Source organism: Molothrus aeneus, chromosome 2, assembly GCF_037042795.1.
Source record: "Molothrus aeneus isolate 106 chromosome 2, BPBGC_Maene_1.0, whole genome shotgun sequence".
Lineage (NCBI taxonomy): Eukaryota > Metazoa > Chordata > Aves > Passeriformes > Icteridae > Molothrus > Molothrus aeneus.
Window position 1 is genome coordinate 47,757,802 of NC_089647.1, and position 17,043 is coordinate 47,774,844.

At 45.6% G+C, this 17,043-nt stretch overlaps 1 long non-coding RNA gene across 1 annotated transcript in view; it reads left to right on the forward strand.

The window, feature by feature from the left end:
- The window catches only part of LOC136553392 (uncharacterized), a 40,613-nt gene extending 29,107 nt beyond the window's left edge, over positions 1 to 11,506 (forward strand). The window contains exons 2-4 of the long non-coding RNA XR_010783148.1: positions 1,183 to 1,250; positions 6,328 to 6,496; positions 7,782 to 11,506. This is a non-coding gene — a long non-coding RNA (uncharacterized lncRNA). The remainder of the gene's footprint in view (positions 1 to 1,182; positions 1,251 to 6,327; positions 6,497 to 7,781) is intronic.
- Positions 11,507 to 17,043: the final 5,537 nt, after the last annotated feature.

Below are 17,043 nucleotides of genomic sequence, written 5' to 3' on the forward strand. Positions count from 1 at the left end.
CCCCTACGAGCAGCCACACAGCTCCACTTGCATCCTGCACATGCAACCAGAGGCTGAAAAAACACCTCAGGACAGGATCATAAAGAGCCTTTTCTGACCATGGACTACAGCCATGGCTCATAGGGTGTCTCATGGCTATTGTTCCACCCTGTGGCTCCCATCCCAGTCCTCTCTGCAGATCAGGAGAAGCAGTGAGGAGACCCAAGGTCTCTTTTCCCTCAGAAGGGGTGGGTAGGAAGAGCCAACTTTTGTTTGCACCAAAATTCTCATCATTCTCAGATACAATTCACTGAATATTCTGTGTACCGCCCTGTACCAAATTTGAGGTCATCCATTGGAGGGGAAGCATGAAGGATACAAAAGAAGAGAATGGAGCAAAGCTCTTGGCAAGCTGTAGTAAATTGGAAAGGAGGCAGGTAGGAACAAAAATGAAGCAAGTGCTTAAAAGAGTTATTCAGGAGAAACAAGGGCTTTAAATGACATTTGAGTACGGGAAAGAAATCAGTATCCGTGGTTTCCACTGGTGTTCAGAGTGCTAAAAGCAGAAGTGGTTGCTGAAGTCTAAACAGGAATGTGAGGCTGAGCTCTCAGCTTCCTCCCAAATTGTATGATTTACAGGCTCACTTGATTTACAGGCTCACGTGCAGAATAGGCCTTATTTTATAGAATTTCAGGCCTTTTTGAAACAAATCGCTTCGTGAGCAGTGGAACTAATGGCTCTTGGTTTCCTGAGGGTCTCTGACCACTGCTTCATACTCACCTCCCTTCTCTCCTCTCCTCCTAAAATAAAATGGCTGCAATGAGCTCCACTCTTCCCTCATTATATGCTCCAAGACCCTTTCCTGGGCTGCAGTCAGTTCCATATATGCTGGCTGATCAGCTAACGCATCCATGGCCAGCCAGCATGCACATAGCCAGGTGACTGCTGGCTGCATTTCTTTAGCTGAGGTCCCTGGCCCTCTCACTGCAGTTTGCACAAAATTTGGAGAGGAAATCAGTAGCTGTTGAAATTTCTACCTTTCAGTCCTGTGTGAAATCAGGTACAAATTATTGATGGAGCTGGACAGACAGATGGAATCTGAGCTAAAAAGGTTCTGTTGTATCGGCTTTGGATGTACATATAGCATATTAGTCCAGGTTCTGGAATTCATTTCTCTCTCTCTTTCTCTCTCTCTTTTCCAGCTATTTTTAACCTGGATGTGTTCTGTGATATGTTTCCCACACAGCACAGAAACTGGCACAGCTGAGGGGTGAGTGAGTGGTGGGAGAGGGGAAATCAGGGGATGCTTATGTTGGTGCTGCTGCTGAAAGAAGTGCTCATCAAACGATAGCCTCTCAGATCTGTGTAATGTGGAGTCCCACACCTCCCCACAGAAAAATTGTTACTCTAAATATATTCACAGTCTTAAAGTGCTCGGATACAGGGCAAAAAGAGCTAGAGAAATTAAGGGAAACTCTAAAAATAACCAGCAGAAACAGCAGCCAGTTTTGAAATGTAATGTTTTCTGTCATAGCTTAACATCTTGGTACTGCCCACATTCTTGTGTGTACATCTCAAGACATCCCTTGCAGAGGATCTCATAAGGAAAATCCTGTTTGTGGCAGCTCAGTCTCTGCACAGAGTGCACATCAACTCAGAAACCCTTTATCTGACTTACTATACATGCAAACCTCAAGCTTGAAAGAACAGAGTTTTTGTATGGAAAAACATAGGAAAAAGCTTCTTGAGTATTAATTTACAAAATGAGACCTCTAAATGTGAAGGATTTCTTCAGTTAACTATAGATAATTATAATGTGTGAGATCTGCTTTTCCCTCCATGTTCTGTTTAACACTGTTTGTTAGACATGAAAGGAAAAGAGGATTAAAAGGGAGAGATGGTATTGTAAACAACCCTTCAGGGGAGGTGGGAAAACAACAGTAACTCTCTCAAACAGAACACAAAGATGCCCTTAGGAAAAGGTTTTCAGTGTCCTGCATTTGAAAGTTAATGAGTAAATTGATGTCAAATATTGCTTTAAGGACTGACAGTGCCATCTTTAAGATCTCAAGCATGCACCACAACTGAGAAGAGACAAAGGGAATTTTTAATGGGCAATAAATGGATTAATATTTTTTGAAGCAAAGCTACAAGCAGGTTAGTTCTCATGGGATGTGAATTTGGTCTGTACTTCCTGGCACTGTGACTTTATTTTTTTCATTGCTTTACACTGTCTTTTGATGAAGCACTGATTTTTCTTTCAAAATAAAAAAAAAAAAAAGGTGGTCTTAGTAAATAATCCTCCTTCAAGTTACAGTAAGTCCCTTGAGGTGTACAGAGTTGGCTGGTTTGGGGGTTGTGTAGGCACGTGCCAGACCATCTGCCCACTACCCTGTTATGCCTTGCCTCACACCAAGCTCAGGTTGCTTGGTCATCTCGGCCCCTGCAGAGGTGTTGCAAGACCACCTTGTACAGATGCTTCCTTCACCCAGAGCTACCTGCCAAGAATGTTTTAAGACCCTACTAATGTCTTCCCAACCTTTTACCCACTCAGGGATCCCAAAACCATACCACCTGTTCCCAGCTGCCTCTTACTTATCCTCACACCTCCGAAATGCACAGCAACTTCACAAACCTTTCCTACTCCCCATTTCTCAAAAAACTCCTTTGCCATCACCACAACATTGAGACATATCTGCTTACACTACCATAAGTTGCCAGCCTAAAAAAAAAAAAAAAAAGAAGAGAGAATCAGTTCCTCAAGCTTAGACACACAGACACTAGGGAGCACATGCCCAGCCTTGAGGGAGTTCATCAATAACACCTCCACCCTCTTATCACTGCTGCTCTCTGGCTCACTTAACCTATTCCCAAGGGTCAGCCACTACCTTCCAATACTTTCTCCGTGGATAAAAAACACTTAGTTTAACTTTTCTGCTCAGCTGCTATGTTCTAGCTCTTCCAGAGCAACTAAAACCCCAGTCTGTTCACACTTTCATGCCAGACCCTGCCTCTCAGAGCTAAGGGTTGTACTGCTCCTTGAAAACCTCCCAACACTCAGCTCCTCTCCAGGAGACATCCTGACCTAGTGCAGCATCTGCCCTCTCTGCAGGAGAGGTGCCTGTGCTCCAGCACAGATCGCATGACTCCCTTGTCCCCGCAAGCTCGAGTACTTCAGTACTTGGACAGAGAGACAAGCTTGGCTCCTCTGTGTCATCTGCCTCTCTTCTCAGGGCATTTTTCAATACATTCCCCGTCTCCTCTCTCTCATTAGCTTCTGTGTTAGTCTCGAGCTTATCCCTATCTAAATGACAGGCTGCCAAACAGGCACATAAGCTTTCACTTGGCTTCCACCAGGGAATACAGCTTTGATCTGCTAAGAATGTAACTCTTAACAGTTCTCCTGCCCCATCAGAGATGTGGGATCAGCTCTGCTGTGCTTTCTCTCTCCCCTTTGGAAGTCCCCACCAGCAAGAATGCAAGCTTTACACTATCCAAAAGCAAGATCACACCTTTCATACACAGGTACATATTCAGACATACATACACTGGCTCTACTGCATCCTGCCCCATTTCTGAGCAACTGGAGCATGAAAGTAGGGAAGCAAGAGGATACTGAGGTGCTCTATGTTTTTATGAGAGAGAGACTGCTTGAACCAAGTGGCTGAGTTCTGTGTAGTCCCACCTAACTGGCACAAGGCTCTAGCCAAGCTTGTTGTGACTGTCTTTGGAAAAACTGGAGTTCAGCTTTCGTCTGGCTGATAAAGTTGGTATTGTAAAGAAACCAGAAATACAAGTCCTGCTCAAGAGCTGTGCTGTGCCTCAGGCAAGAATATGAACACAGGCTTCTCCTTCCAAACTACAGTGAAAAAATTAGGTATTCTCAGAGCAGCCCTGGCGGGCAAAGCCTTGCTTGCTGAGGTACATGTAGTTTGTACATCTAAGGGCGATGATGCGAGACTGGGGACAGCTGGGGCAGGGAAACACAAATCCATTTGGATAAAGGGTTTCCCCATGGTGCAGAACCAAGGAAGAGTTTCAGCACCATGTTTCTCCTAGGCACAAGTCAAATCATCTTGATGCCTCAATGGCTTTGACTCACCAAGAACAGCGTCACATTCAGCACAAGGTGAAGCACAGAGTAATTGCATGGCCAGGTGTTTGCAGAGAAGCAGATGGAAAAGGTGGGTGCTCCAATACTATCATGGCAAGCATGGAAGAAAGAATTTGAAGAGGGCTAGGAAAAAACCTCAAAATTCTCCTTACCATGCATGAGATAATTGGTACAGCAAGGTTAAGTCTGGGTCTTTTCAGTGGGAGGAGGAAACCTCCCAAGCTGAAAACTGTGCTTCCATTCCCTGTCCTCATCCAATGCCCAGACTCATGTCAAGCATCAATATTGTGTGAAACACAAGCCCTAGTACATATCAATGTAAAAATCCTTGAATTCGAGCAAGTTCCATCACACTCCAGGGAATGTCCAGTTTCCCAACTTGTTTTCTGCTCCTTCTGTGCCTTGATTCATGCTAGACATGGATTTAGTCTTTTAAAAAAGACACCTGGATTGAACAAAACAGTCTTTTTACTGAAAAACCTGTCCTGAAAAAATGTAGTCCTGAAAAACCACACTCCAACATCCCTTCCCTCCCACTCCCTTGCTGCAAGTGCAGTGCTGGGCATAAGTCACCTCTCCAAATGCAGGTGTCAAACTAAGAAAAGGAAAACCAAGCAAACTCCCGGGACTCCAGTTAGTCAACTGACTGGATCTGCACTGAGTGTAAAGCACAAGCTACACTCCAGAACTCACTGACACCTCCCTGAAATCCTGAGGATGCACAGTTGCAGACCCAAAGCCAGACCTATAACGTGCTGTAGAAAAATAACAGCTGCTGTGAGGTCCCAAGTCTTGCCATAGCAGGGACTCTTTGGCAGGTATTTCAGAGTCAACACATCTAGACCCCTAACATTATTCCCATCCAGTACTGGTGTGTATTTTAACTTGGACAGTGCCCAATCTGCACAGTTAGTGTTTTCCACACAAAAATGCCTGGTTGGTAAACTTCCAAGAAGTTCTATTTTAGATTCAATGAAGAATAGCAGCTTTCCATGGAACTTAACTTTGTTCTTTCTTCCTCTCTTTTCTCTCACCCCAAGATTCCTAAAACACCCATAAATTTTCATTTGGAAATGCTACCTGGGGTGCTTTATGGATGTCAGAGTTCATTTGTTCTGTCCTTCAGGCGTAGGATAGTTTCATTAGAAGCTCTTTTGTACCTTGAAAAAATACCTGGGGGGACAAGGAAAGTTACAGTGTCCCATCTTTACCTTTTCATTGAACTGCTTTCCTGAAGAGAGTGCAGTAGAGGCTCTCCTGTTGACTTCTGAAAATTCACAATTTTAACACTGTGCTGCTGCTCCTGTGGTGTGTATGAGCGTACGGTCACTCATCACCATGAAGGATGAGAAGCAGAATCACAGCTGTGGAGAAGCCACCCCTTCATGCTCAGAGTATAGATCTGCTAATGTGCAATTGCCTCAGAGTGGGAGATACACATAAATCCTACTGGAAACCTCTTATTCTCCTGCATCCAGGTTCTCCTACTTCTGCATAAGAGCTGTCCCACAGCCTGCAAACCATGTCCTAAACAGCTGAAATTTGCAGGAGCATGCCATTTCCTTATCAGCTCCCACTTTGTGGTACATTTCTATACTTGTTTTGTCCCATTCTGTGTCTCCATAGCTCTCAGAAAGAACTGAGCTCCTTCCAAGTTGTAATGATCCTCACTTGTTCACTCCCTCACAAACAGAAATCACTTTGGCCAAAAGCCAGGACTGCAGAAAGGGCCAGGCACATACACGGGCAGCTTAAAAGCACCTCAGCTTTGGGAAATCCTGCTGGGCTGTAACAGCTGCCACAAACCCAAATCATATCAAGCAAGGCCTGTCTGATAATTCTTTGGCTCAATCCCCAAACTGGCTAAACTGCTTTTCCATACAAAGTATTTCCAGGTGGGTTATTAGGTCCTGTATCCCTTCCATGTTGTATTCTCTCATGGTTGAAAAAGACATTCCTTAGAACAAGCTATTTTTAACAGAAAAGCAAATATTCACCTTTATATTTCTGGCTCCTCTAAACCAGAAGGATACTTTGCAAGACACAAACTGTTCCCACTGAGTAGCACATGGGTCTTATCTGCCCACAGTGCCTGTGCAGGACTTTCAGCTGGGGATATAATTTACATTTTCACAAGGAGATTGATGCTAGTAGAAGTACGAGTGTGAAGAGTTATGCAAGTATGAAGGGTCATGCTCTGTTAAATCTAGTTTCCCTTCCTGTATGTTTACAGCAGCATCACTACAGCCACATTTGAGTCTGTGCTGCTTTAATTGTACCAGAGGAGTTAAAAGGAAAGAACTGAGCGAAGCGTGCCCCACAGCTGGTTCTGGCTGAGCTGTGTGAGTCGCAGTGTGAGAAGGCGGCAGAAGCCTGGCTCCACGCAGCCCTCCCAGCTTCAGGTAGGCACACCTGGGCTGTTTTACATGTGTGCACACGAGAGCCATCAGTAAAGCCTTGCTGAAATAGCTGCACCTATATAAACCCTTCATGGTGTAAGAGAGCAAAGCTTTGGGAGGGCTGGTTTGTGGCACTCCCTGTGGTGGATGGAGCAGGCATTGATCGACCTGCTGTGACTCTGGCCCATTGCAAAAATCTATGCCCAAGGCGAACAGGATTGTTGGAAAACAACCACAAGTGCGAGACCTGTAGATCTGTAACTAGATACTGCACGACAGAAGTAGGTAAGGAAAAAACAGGGCTTTCATTTGAAAACTGTAAGAAAAAAAAAAAAGGTTTGTTGGTTGATTTGAGTCTCTCGGGTCTCTGAAGGGAGGTGGAGACAGAACAGTATGAAACCCAGAGGTTTCTGTGCGTTAGAACAAAGTGTTTCACTTTGAGACGCTTGCAGACACGATGATCTGGACATGTGTCTTTAGAAAAAAAAAAATATATACCCCGCAGTGACCAACAAAATCTGGCCAGGCGGCGATCGCTGGGGTCTGACCGAGCTGCGGGTGAGAGGCCTGTCCCCAGGGCGGGCTGCCTGCGGCACACGGTGCCAGCCAGCATTTCTTTCTCAGCTCTGCTGGGAAGAGGCAGGTCTCGATGGGAGCCCTGTTAGCTGCGTGCCGCCTCGCCAGGCCTGTGCTCCGGGCTGCAGGCAGGGCCGGAGCTCCCCTGCAGCGCTGCAGGCAGGCCCGCGGCACCGCCGTGACTCAGGCTCCCGGCTGCCCTGCACGGCCTTCCTCCCCGGGCCGCGATCCTGACATCGCCCACTCTGGATACCGTCATCTTTTTCCAAAGACAGCGCTGCCAAGCGCTGCTGCCAGCGGCTCACGGCTGTGCCAGGCACTCGGCCAAAGCTCCTGCCCTTAGCCCACGGCAGCCCGGCTCGTCGATGAGTCCCAGTGAGACAGCGTGAGGGCTCCTCTGGGCTGCAGAACAAGCTGGGAGTCCTGGAAAAACTGCGGCATTACCAGCCTGGCAGAGCCTGGAGAGAGCCTCGTGCTCTTGCGGGAGAGCAAAACAAAGCAGGAGCTGTTGCAAACACTTTCTATTTCCTCCCAGTGAATAGTAGAAAGCCCCACCCAAATTTCACTCCTCACTCCCACTTTATGTTAAAAAACAAACACACTCAAAAAAAAAAAAAAAAAAGAAAAAAAGTCAACATTTGCTACTGCGTGTTGTCCTTGCTTCCATGTGACCCAGGCATGTGATTAAGTTGTTGATACTTGTTTTTTACAGGATCAAATTCATAGCTGCTGTAGAAGCCCGTTTAACTTGTCAAAGCAATTCTCTACCCTGGCAAGATACACAAGCTGAGGAGCTTCCGTCGGCCACAGGGTATCCTGCCGATCTCAGCCTTCTCCCTGCATGTGTGGCTCCTTCTCTCCATCCCAGCAAAGCCACCAGTTGTATACATTTTTAGGAAAACAGGCAAAATCCCTCTTAGCTGCACTGCAGATCTTGGTGAGAGGCCCCCACCCCATGGCAAGTCAGTATTTTCTTCCAGCCTTTCTTTTCTTCCTTTTGGAAGTGCTGCTTAAATACAAGAGAAGGATAAGACTCCACAAAAAAAAAAAAAAAAAAAAAAAAAGAAAAAAAAAAGAAAAAGGCCCAGCTTGCCAGCCTGCTGCACACTCTGTGTTTGGTTTTCGCTCACAGCCTGCACAGCCCTGCCTGTGTGGATCTGTTGAGTCATGTTGCATGGCTGGATGGGATGGGGCTGTTTGCTTCCAGCCTGCTTTCTGTTCCCAGGTCTCCTGAACCATCAAATGTTACCCATGCTAGGGAGCCACAGTGTTGCCCTCAGGCCCCTTTCCCTCCTTGGCAGGCAGGAGCTCTGGGGGATCAAGGGGTCATGCAGATCCTGTGTTGGGAAAGCATGGGGACGCCCTTTTCCTGATGGGGTAGAAATAACCATGGCCCTGCTCGTGGTGTCTCCCTGTGACCAGTGTGCAATGCACTGGGCCACGTCAACCCAGCAGTCACTTCTCAGGTCTCAGTAGTTCCTGTAAATAATGGGGGGAGCCTCTGCATCCGTGACTGCCTTTGAGCAAGCCTCTGAGATACCTCCACAGGGCTCTGCTGCTGGAGTTGGCCAGGGACCAGGCCAGCACCTGACCTGAGGTGTCCTATTTATGAACCTGGAGTCCAGACACAGGTCCATGATTACACAGAGGCACAAGAAGGAACCAGTGCTCCACTGTTGCTCCTCAGCACCCTGTCAAGGCAGCAGTGGGCGTGTGAAATGCCTGTGTCTTCCCTCAGCGTTAATTCCTGAGAACCACAGAATCATGGGATGTGTCAGGCTGGAAGGGACCCCAGTGGGGCATCTGGTCCAACTCCCTGCTCAAGCAGGGCCATCTAGAGCACATGGCACAGGATTGTGTTTAGACACCTCTCTGGGTGTATTGAGGCAGAAGACATAAGTGTCAACCTTAGAGATCTCCCCAATTTGCCCCAAATCCATGTGTGCTTCTAACTGATGCAACATTCTTCTTGGGATTTGCTTTTAATTACAAATGAGCTTTTTGTTCACAGTAGTAGGTACTACCTTTCCTTATGGGCTTTAACTGCTTACAAAGTTGTTCCTGCAGCAGTGGTGTCCCCTCCACTCTTTCTGCTGGGCTCACTGGTGTTAAATTGCTGTGGATGCTTCTACCTGCAGCCATCGCCAAGCAATGGAGACACTGCATGTTTTTTGAAGCAGGAATCAGGTGTAACAGTCCTATAATCTCCCCCATACAGAAAAACATTTTATTTTTCTATGGGAGTCTTGTTTTTTTTCTGTCAAACATAAAGCTTGAAGGCAGCACTGGACACATGCTTGCTTTTCCTCTTTCCCAATGTTTCCCTTCTTCTGTACTTTGCCACTCTATCTTCCTTCTTGTTGGAAAGGTAAATCTTTGAACATAACAATTCATCATCCTCTCTTTTCATAATGCCTGGATTTGAATAAGAAAGTCACAATCTCTAAAACTCATTGAAAACTCTTTGAGTTGCCCCATTCTTTGGGGAAAAAAATGTGATGTTGGTGTTCTTCTGTTTAAAAAAAAATATTTTGAAAAAACACATTGCTTTTAATGGCAATTCAGACTGTCAGAACCAGGAAGTTTTAGGCTTTCTGTGCTGAAGTAAGAAATCATAAAATTGATAACTTTGTTTGGGTTGGAAAAGACCTTCAAAGATCATCTGGTCCACCCCCACTGCTGTGGGCAGGGACATTGTTCAGCTGGATCAGCCGACCTGCCTTTTAACATTTCCAGTGATGGACATCCACTTTTCTTGGCAAGCTGTGCCAGTGTTTGGATGCTAGTCAGCATACCTCATATCCCCAAAATATATTTATTTATAGCTTTTTTAGTTTTTTGGTATTCTGGTCTCCTTGATCATGGCCTGTGTGAGCACCTAGTTGCTTCTCTAGGCTCTCTCCTGTGGCATGCTAGTCTGAAATTCCTTCTCTCCCAAGGAACTCGGGCAGCTCATGTCTGATTTGCATGGGACTTCTTGTGTCTCTGACACAGGCTGAGGTCTCTGTGCACTACTGGTTTCTTTTTGCTGAACAGGAGCCTCTAAATTTTTAAAAATCTTTATTCCCATGGTTGGGGAAGGTTCTCTTTTGCCAGATCACCAAACCATCAGCATGGAGATGCCAATTATCCATAGGTCCCTGAACAATTAGTTAGATGGGGTTGAGTGTGTGGTATTCAGGAGCAGTCAGTATATATATTTTTTTTCAGCTATATTTTTTATAGCTTGTTGTTTCTTGTTGAAAATTACTTTCTGATATTAACAACCCCCCGTCTTCTCAGAACTCTCTTTTTTTTCCTTAGTGATGCCAGCAGGAAACCCATTTCTGATGGCAGATGTTTATAGGAGTAATAGACCTTCAGTTTTCCAGATTTTAACTGAAATGTCTACTTTGCATTTCAAAAAAAAGAGAGTCTGAAATACATTGAGAAGGTCTGCCACTTTCTGAGAAACTCTATTAAAAATTAATTTTCAGTTCCTTCCTTTTTTGCCTGCCAATATTCTCTGGCAGGTGGGTGTTTTTTCTGGCCAGGAGGGGGCTAATCCACATCTGTTTTCTTCTTAGCCTGGCAAGGCCTATAGGTCAGAGATTGCTCTGGTATTTGTGCTGCTGCTGAGGGCAATAGGCTGAAGCTCTTCACAAAAAACAGTTCAGCTGCTTTCATTCTCCTGAATCAACAGCTACTTGCAAAAACAGAGAGGAGTATTTTTGCCAGTCTCAGATATCTCTTATTTCCCCATGAAAAGTTACACAGACTTCTGTGCCAGGCAGCGGAGAAGCATCAACTCTCCTCAGTGGTCATCACAATTAACTTGAAGCTGTGAGCCAGAGCTGCATTTCATGAGCCCAGAGCTTTCCTGTGCAGGAGCTTTAGCCTTAGTGAGGGGGTGCCACATTAGAGATGAGCTTCCAGGCTCTCAACAGCAAGTCTGTTGCAATAACTCTGTTGATCAAATAAAGTTTCTGTTCACAGCACAGAGCCAAAAACTGTTTTTGATTGCAGCCTTGAGGGGTATTTCTTGGCTCATAGTCAATGTTTTAAGCAATGTGCTGCTCTACAAGTCATTACCAATGTTTGAAATCTCTTCCTTCTTACTATTATCCTCAGAGATGTGGAATGAAGACTATTTACCTTTCCCTCATAGTTCATTATGATTATTAAGCCAGGTATGAGGATTTGTGCATGAGAGTTGAATATCGCAGGCCTGTTCTGGCTGTGATATTATTTTCAGAAGTGAGTATATTCAGAAATATGGCCAAGTTTTTCTTTTTTTCTTCTCCTAACTGTATTTGTGTACAAAGATTTCAAGATTTCACAATACCATGTTGTATATGCACTCTGTGCTGAAAGCAGTAATAAGAAGCAATAACACTGCCACATTACCTAGACACTTAAACAAGCCTCTTCATTAATAAACTGCTACCTCTACCTTCAGATTCCAGTGCCTGGTCTCACCACTGCTCATTCTCTCAGCTGCCTTCCCACCCTCCCCAGTGAATTTAAAGCTATTTTGGGGTCCCACCTGCCCCCTTGGGTCCTACCAGCTCCTGTGAAACAGATCCTGAGGTCATCTCAGAGAAGTGAGGAGTGACCGAGGTCCCAGCATAGATGGGGAATGTGGGCACTTGCAGATGTGTCCCCACCACAGCCACAGCAGCTGTTTCCAGCTGGAACCACCATGTGCTGCTGTGCAGTGCCATGCAGGGGTGCTGGGGGGGTGGGAAGGGGTGTATATCTGCATTGGCACTGGGTTACATGGCAGCAAAAGAGCAAAGCTTGTTCAGCCAGGCTTTGATCAACCTGGCTATGCTGATTCTAGCCCTGGGGGCACCTTGGGCTCTGCAGACCACCTTCACTTGGTGCAGTGGAGGTGGATCTTGAAGTCCTTCATGGCTTTCTAGCTACATGTTTTCAAACAGGCTCATTTACATGAGACTTCCACACATTAACAATTACATTCAGGCTCCTCCATGCCAAAATCTCTTTGGAAAATGCAAGTTGCTGTTATAAGTCACAGCAGACAGTGGGTGGATTAATTGTCTCATCTGAAGTCTGTGAGTAATATTTCTCTCAGCCCCTTTTTCCAAGGATGGGGAGATGGCAGTGGTGAAGATCCTGCTGTAGATGGAAGTGGGAACACAGAGAGCAAGCTGCAATGGGTACAGAGCCTGAACTGTCCTCTTCTTCGCTTTTAAATTTAGTCTTGACAGGTCACTGTGGAACAACCTGATGTATTTGTTCTCTGGATGGAGAAAACAGAAATTTCTCAGACTTTTTATTTGTCTCGTTTCATAAGCACTTCACCCATTCTTAAATAAAAATGAGATGTCTGCATAGACCATGAGCACTTTCACATTGTACAGTTTTCTCCTGAAAAGCAAACTTTTCCTGCTCTGAAGAAAGTGGGTTTTTGCTGGGCACATCAATTGCACATTCTCCCCACTGGCACTGTCCTTTATCTTCTGCTTCCAGGTCACTGTGGCACTGCATTGGAGTCTGCAGGAACAGGGACTGTTTCATGACTTCATGTAGCACCTACAAAAGCGAGGTTTTAATTTAAACACACATCCCTAGTTGATAAATACAATAAATTGGTATCATGAAAATGGATAACTGGGAGTGCATTTCATTGTGGAAATAGTACCTAATATGGGAATAATTCCTAACTCTAAGGGTTTCAGTGCTCCTTTTGCTTTGCTTTGAGCACTCAAAAGCATGCTCACTGCAAGATGGTTTGTGTTAGGAATGATGACATTTGCTTAATTAAATTTCAAAAATATCTAAGTGGCAGCCCTACTGGGCCAGAGTCAAGAACTTTTCCATGTTTTCTGGTGCTCAGGCAATGCTGTTGGTTGGTGACTACTGAGTTTTCAGTTTATACTCTCAACAACACGTTGCTGATGGCAAATATGATCTGACTCTTTGGTCTGGAAGCCTTGCCAATACAAATCTGTCTTTATAACTTACCTATGCTACTCTAGCCAAAGAGAAAGCAGCATTAACTAATAATTCTATAGATATGTGGATGACTCTTATTAATAATATAACCAGGTATTTTATTAATGTTAGTCCCTGAGAGCAAATGCTCATAACCAGGATCATACTGCATTGGACTCTCAGCAAGAAACAGGACATACATGCTCCAAAGTGGTTGGCTGCAAGAAAAAATAGATAGATATAGGTAGGATCATATAGAGCCAGGAGCAGGTATGGGTACAAGGCTCTGCTAGCAGAACTGAGCAATGGGGACAGTGTCTCATCTTGCATGGAGCTGTCACCAAGGTTAAGTCAACCTGTCTCAAAACTGTGTCCATGAAGAAAAAGAGACAGGTCATTGCCATGGAAGACTCCCTTCTGAAGGGAGAAGAAGGCCCCATATGCTGGTTGGAACCACTTCTGAGGCAGGTCTGCTGCCTGTCTGGGACATGGGTTAAAGATGTGGAGAGAAAGCTTCTTACCCTCGGATTGTTCTCCACTATTAGTTTTCAGGTAGGCAGCAATGAAGTTGCACCAGGAAGTCCAAAGGCAAGCAGGAGACACTTCAGAGCTTTGGGACAATTGGTTAAGGGATCTGGACCACAGGCAGTGTTCTCCCTTATCCTACCAATTGCAGGGGATGATAAGGAAAGCAATAGGAAGAGACAACAGATCAATACCTGTCTCTGAGCCTGGTGTCACCCACAACATCTGGGGGATTTTGATCATGGGTCAGTTTACATGACAGCAGGGCCACTGGTCACAGATGGGGCATACCTGTGTCAGAGGGGGAAAAGGATTTTGCCCTGAATACTTGGAAAAATTTGTTCACCAAAGGGATTGTCAAGCATTGGAACAGGCTGCCTAGGGAAGTAATGGAGTCACTGTTCCTGGAGGTATTTAAAAGACATGTAGCTGTGGCACTGAGGGACATGGTTTAGTGGTGCACTTGGAGCTGCTGGGTTAACAGTTGGACCCAATGCTGTTATTACTCTTTTCCAACATAAATGATTCTATGGTTCTATGACTGCATTCCGGCCTATCCATGTGCCTTTAAAATCAATACTCAAGATCCTCTCAGTTGGTAGATCAAAACAGGGCTGTCTTTTAAGCAGTAGAAAATGTTCAGATACCAAAAAGACCATGTAAAGCAGTGTGTACATACAAAATGTTGTCAGTTCCTGGCACTTACCAGGTACTCCTCCAGCTCCAGAGTGCATACAGCCCCATACATGTAGCAGCTCTCCCAGACCTCATGCCAGTTTCCCTGGAACTTGAAGATGTGGTACATGCAGGTGTACTTTCTAATGGCAGCACATTTAAGCAAGGCGCAGTGTTTGGTGCTAGTGCAGCTCTGAGGGAACTGTAGCTGCTGTGTGTCATCTTTCACTGATGCCACCTTTGCTTCTGTCTCCATTCAATCTGTTTTAATTAGGTTCATCATAGCCACCACAATACTGCTGCAGCAGAGCTCCCCAGAATGTCTGGCCCTGTCAGTACCTGGCACAGTGAGCAGAGGTTGTAGGGCTGCTGTCTGCCATGAGGAGAGCTAACAGAGCTGCTGGGACCAAGTCATCATGGGCTGAATGCAGTTTGGGGTGAAAAGGCTAGCACAGGCACTCAGCTGCCAGAACACTCATGGGTGGAGAGGAGCCCTGAGGCAGCACTTTTGTGCCATGTCTTCACTTTGAGGTTTGGATCTGGCCTTGAGGGCATCTCAGAGCCCTGTGAGGCTTTGAGGGTGGTACTGGGGCTGTGTATGGGTGTGCTGTTGATGCATTATGGAATTCAGAGGGCAAAAGCTTGGTCAAAGAAACAGCAAATAGTCCAGAGGTGCCTAAAACTGAAGAGAACAGACAGAGCAAGTAATCCAGATGTATCCAACTGGACAAAACAAGTTGTATATAAACAATCTCAAACTGTTTATGAAGTCCAAAGGAAAGAGGAATACAAAAGATTATTTTTCTGTCTGAGAGCAGAGGACACATGCTGGTTCTTTGTCCCTTCCACCATTGTTGGACAGCTTGTTGCTGGTGATGACATGGTCTGTGCCTGTGGTGTTTTGGAGTGTGGGTCTTCCCATGTTACACAAGCGCTTCCATTGGTCACCCAGCCACTTCTGCAGTCTCTGCCAGATACATCAGGAGAAGAATAACAACTACAGGCACCCGCTCATTTGACTTCTTTCTCTTCTGCCCTTCTTGTATCAGAGCAGCAAATCATCCCCTGCCCTGGAGCAATCAGTCATTAACAAGGACCTTGCTACTGCCAGGGCTCTTCTCAAGCCACTGCAGTCAAGATGACTTCTGGGAAAGAGAAAGCAAGTTAGATTTTTGTCTGCTGCAAAAAGGAAAAAATGACTGTTTTAAAACTCTGTTTTTCTTTTTTTTACCCCATACCCATACAGGAGAGCAGGGTAAGGCTGCAGCACTGCTGAGAGATGGCTTGTCAGAAGCTTGTCTGCCATGATGAGTAAATAAAAACTCAGCAAATAGATCCCCTTTTCCCGAGAGAGGGGGAAGTTGGCAGAGGACATCCAGAGGATGCAAAGGGCTAGCAAACATTGCAAAGATTGGAGTTGCATGGAGTTGCAGATCTCTGGCTAGAGAGAGAAATTGTTTCAGGCAGCCAGATCCCTCTGTTAGCAGAAAAGGAGCCTGCTAAAGTGTCTGTGGTGTGCATGAGTGGAAGCAGCAATAAAGTAACTGTGCCAGGATCCTCAAGTGAACAGAACCTGCTGCAAGGAGACGTGGTCTGGGTTAGTTGATGACAAGCAGAATTCCCAGCAGCAATTGCCTCCTGCCCTGGGATATCTCTTCTTCTACCATTTAGTTCTGAGTGAAGCAATTGGACTGTCAACACTCATGGCTAGACCATGCTCACAGGACCACAAGCCATATTTCTGCAGCAAAGTGGAGACTGGAGGTGGACATAACACACTGCTGGCTGTGGGAGAAGGAGGGATGGAGAGGGGCTAAGATTTCTTAACCTTTTCTGCTAGCTTCTTGGAAAGAAGACTGCAGGACCAGCTCCTTAGATGGCATAAAAAAGATACGTATCCATGGAGCTGAAGAGTGTTCATTTCCTTCACTAGGAAAAGAACAGAAACACAAAATTGTTGTTTGGAAAAGTCCTGTGAAGGCCCAAGGTCATCCAGGCTCCTGCTTATCACAGGACTATCACATTACACCAAGTCAGCTTTGGCATTGTCTAGCCAAGTCTTGAAAGCCTCCAATGATGGAGAATGCACTGTCTCCCTCTCTGGGACATGTTTTCTGCTAATGTCCATTCTCTTCTCCCAAGCTCCAGGCTGGGTTTGTTGCCCCCTATTTGTCCATCTGTTGTTTGCAGAATGGATTGGGGTCTGTCCATCTCCTTCCGAGGGAGGTGTGATGGGCAATAGGGTCCTGTTGGATCACCCCTCCATCTCCCTGTCTCTGGACTAAACCCAGCTCACTCAGCCTCTGCTCCTAGCTCATACGCTCTGCCCCAGCTGTCTCAGACCACTCGGAGTGGCTCTGCTCACACTGAGGGGTCCAGGGCAGCACGGAACATCACCCATGGCCTCTGTGGAACAGAGGCTTCCCTCTCCCTGCCAGCTACGTGCCTCCTCCTGCAGTCTGCCAGGCACTTTGTCCTGCTGGCGATGCCAGCACACGCTGGGCTCAAACAAGGTGGGACCTGTAATTATAGCAACATGAAAAGCGGCAGAGGTCTCATTCACTGCATGGAGGTAGTACAGTAAGCAAACAGATTTAAAATCCAATTTCATAGACACAGAGATTACATTAATCTCTTTTAATAGCTAAACAATTCAGTTTTCAAGACAGGACAAAGCATGGGATATTCTTGACAATACTGGTGCTTCAAAGGTGCCTACATCAGATTTCCAATCCTAACTCCTAAGCTCCTAATGGTAGAACCGATTGTATCTTTTCATACAGTAGTGCTACAAAACTTGCTTTTAATCTCCTCTTTTTATAACACGCTGTAGC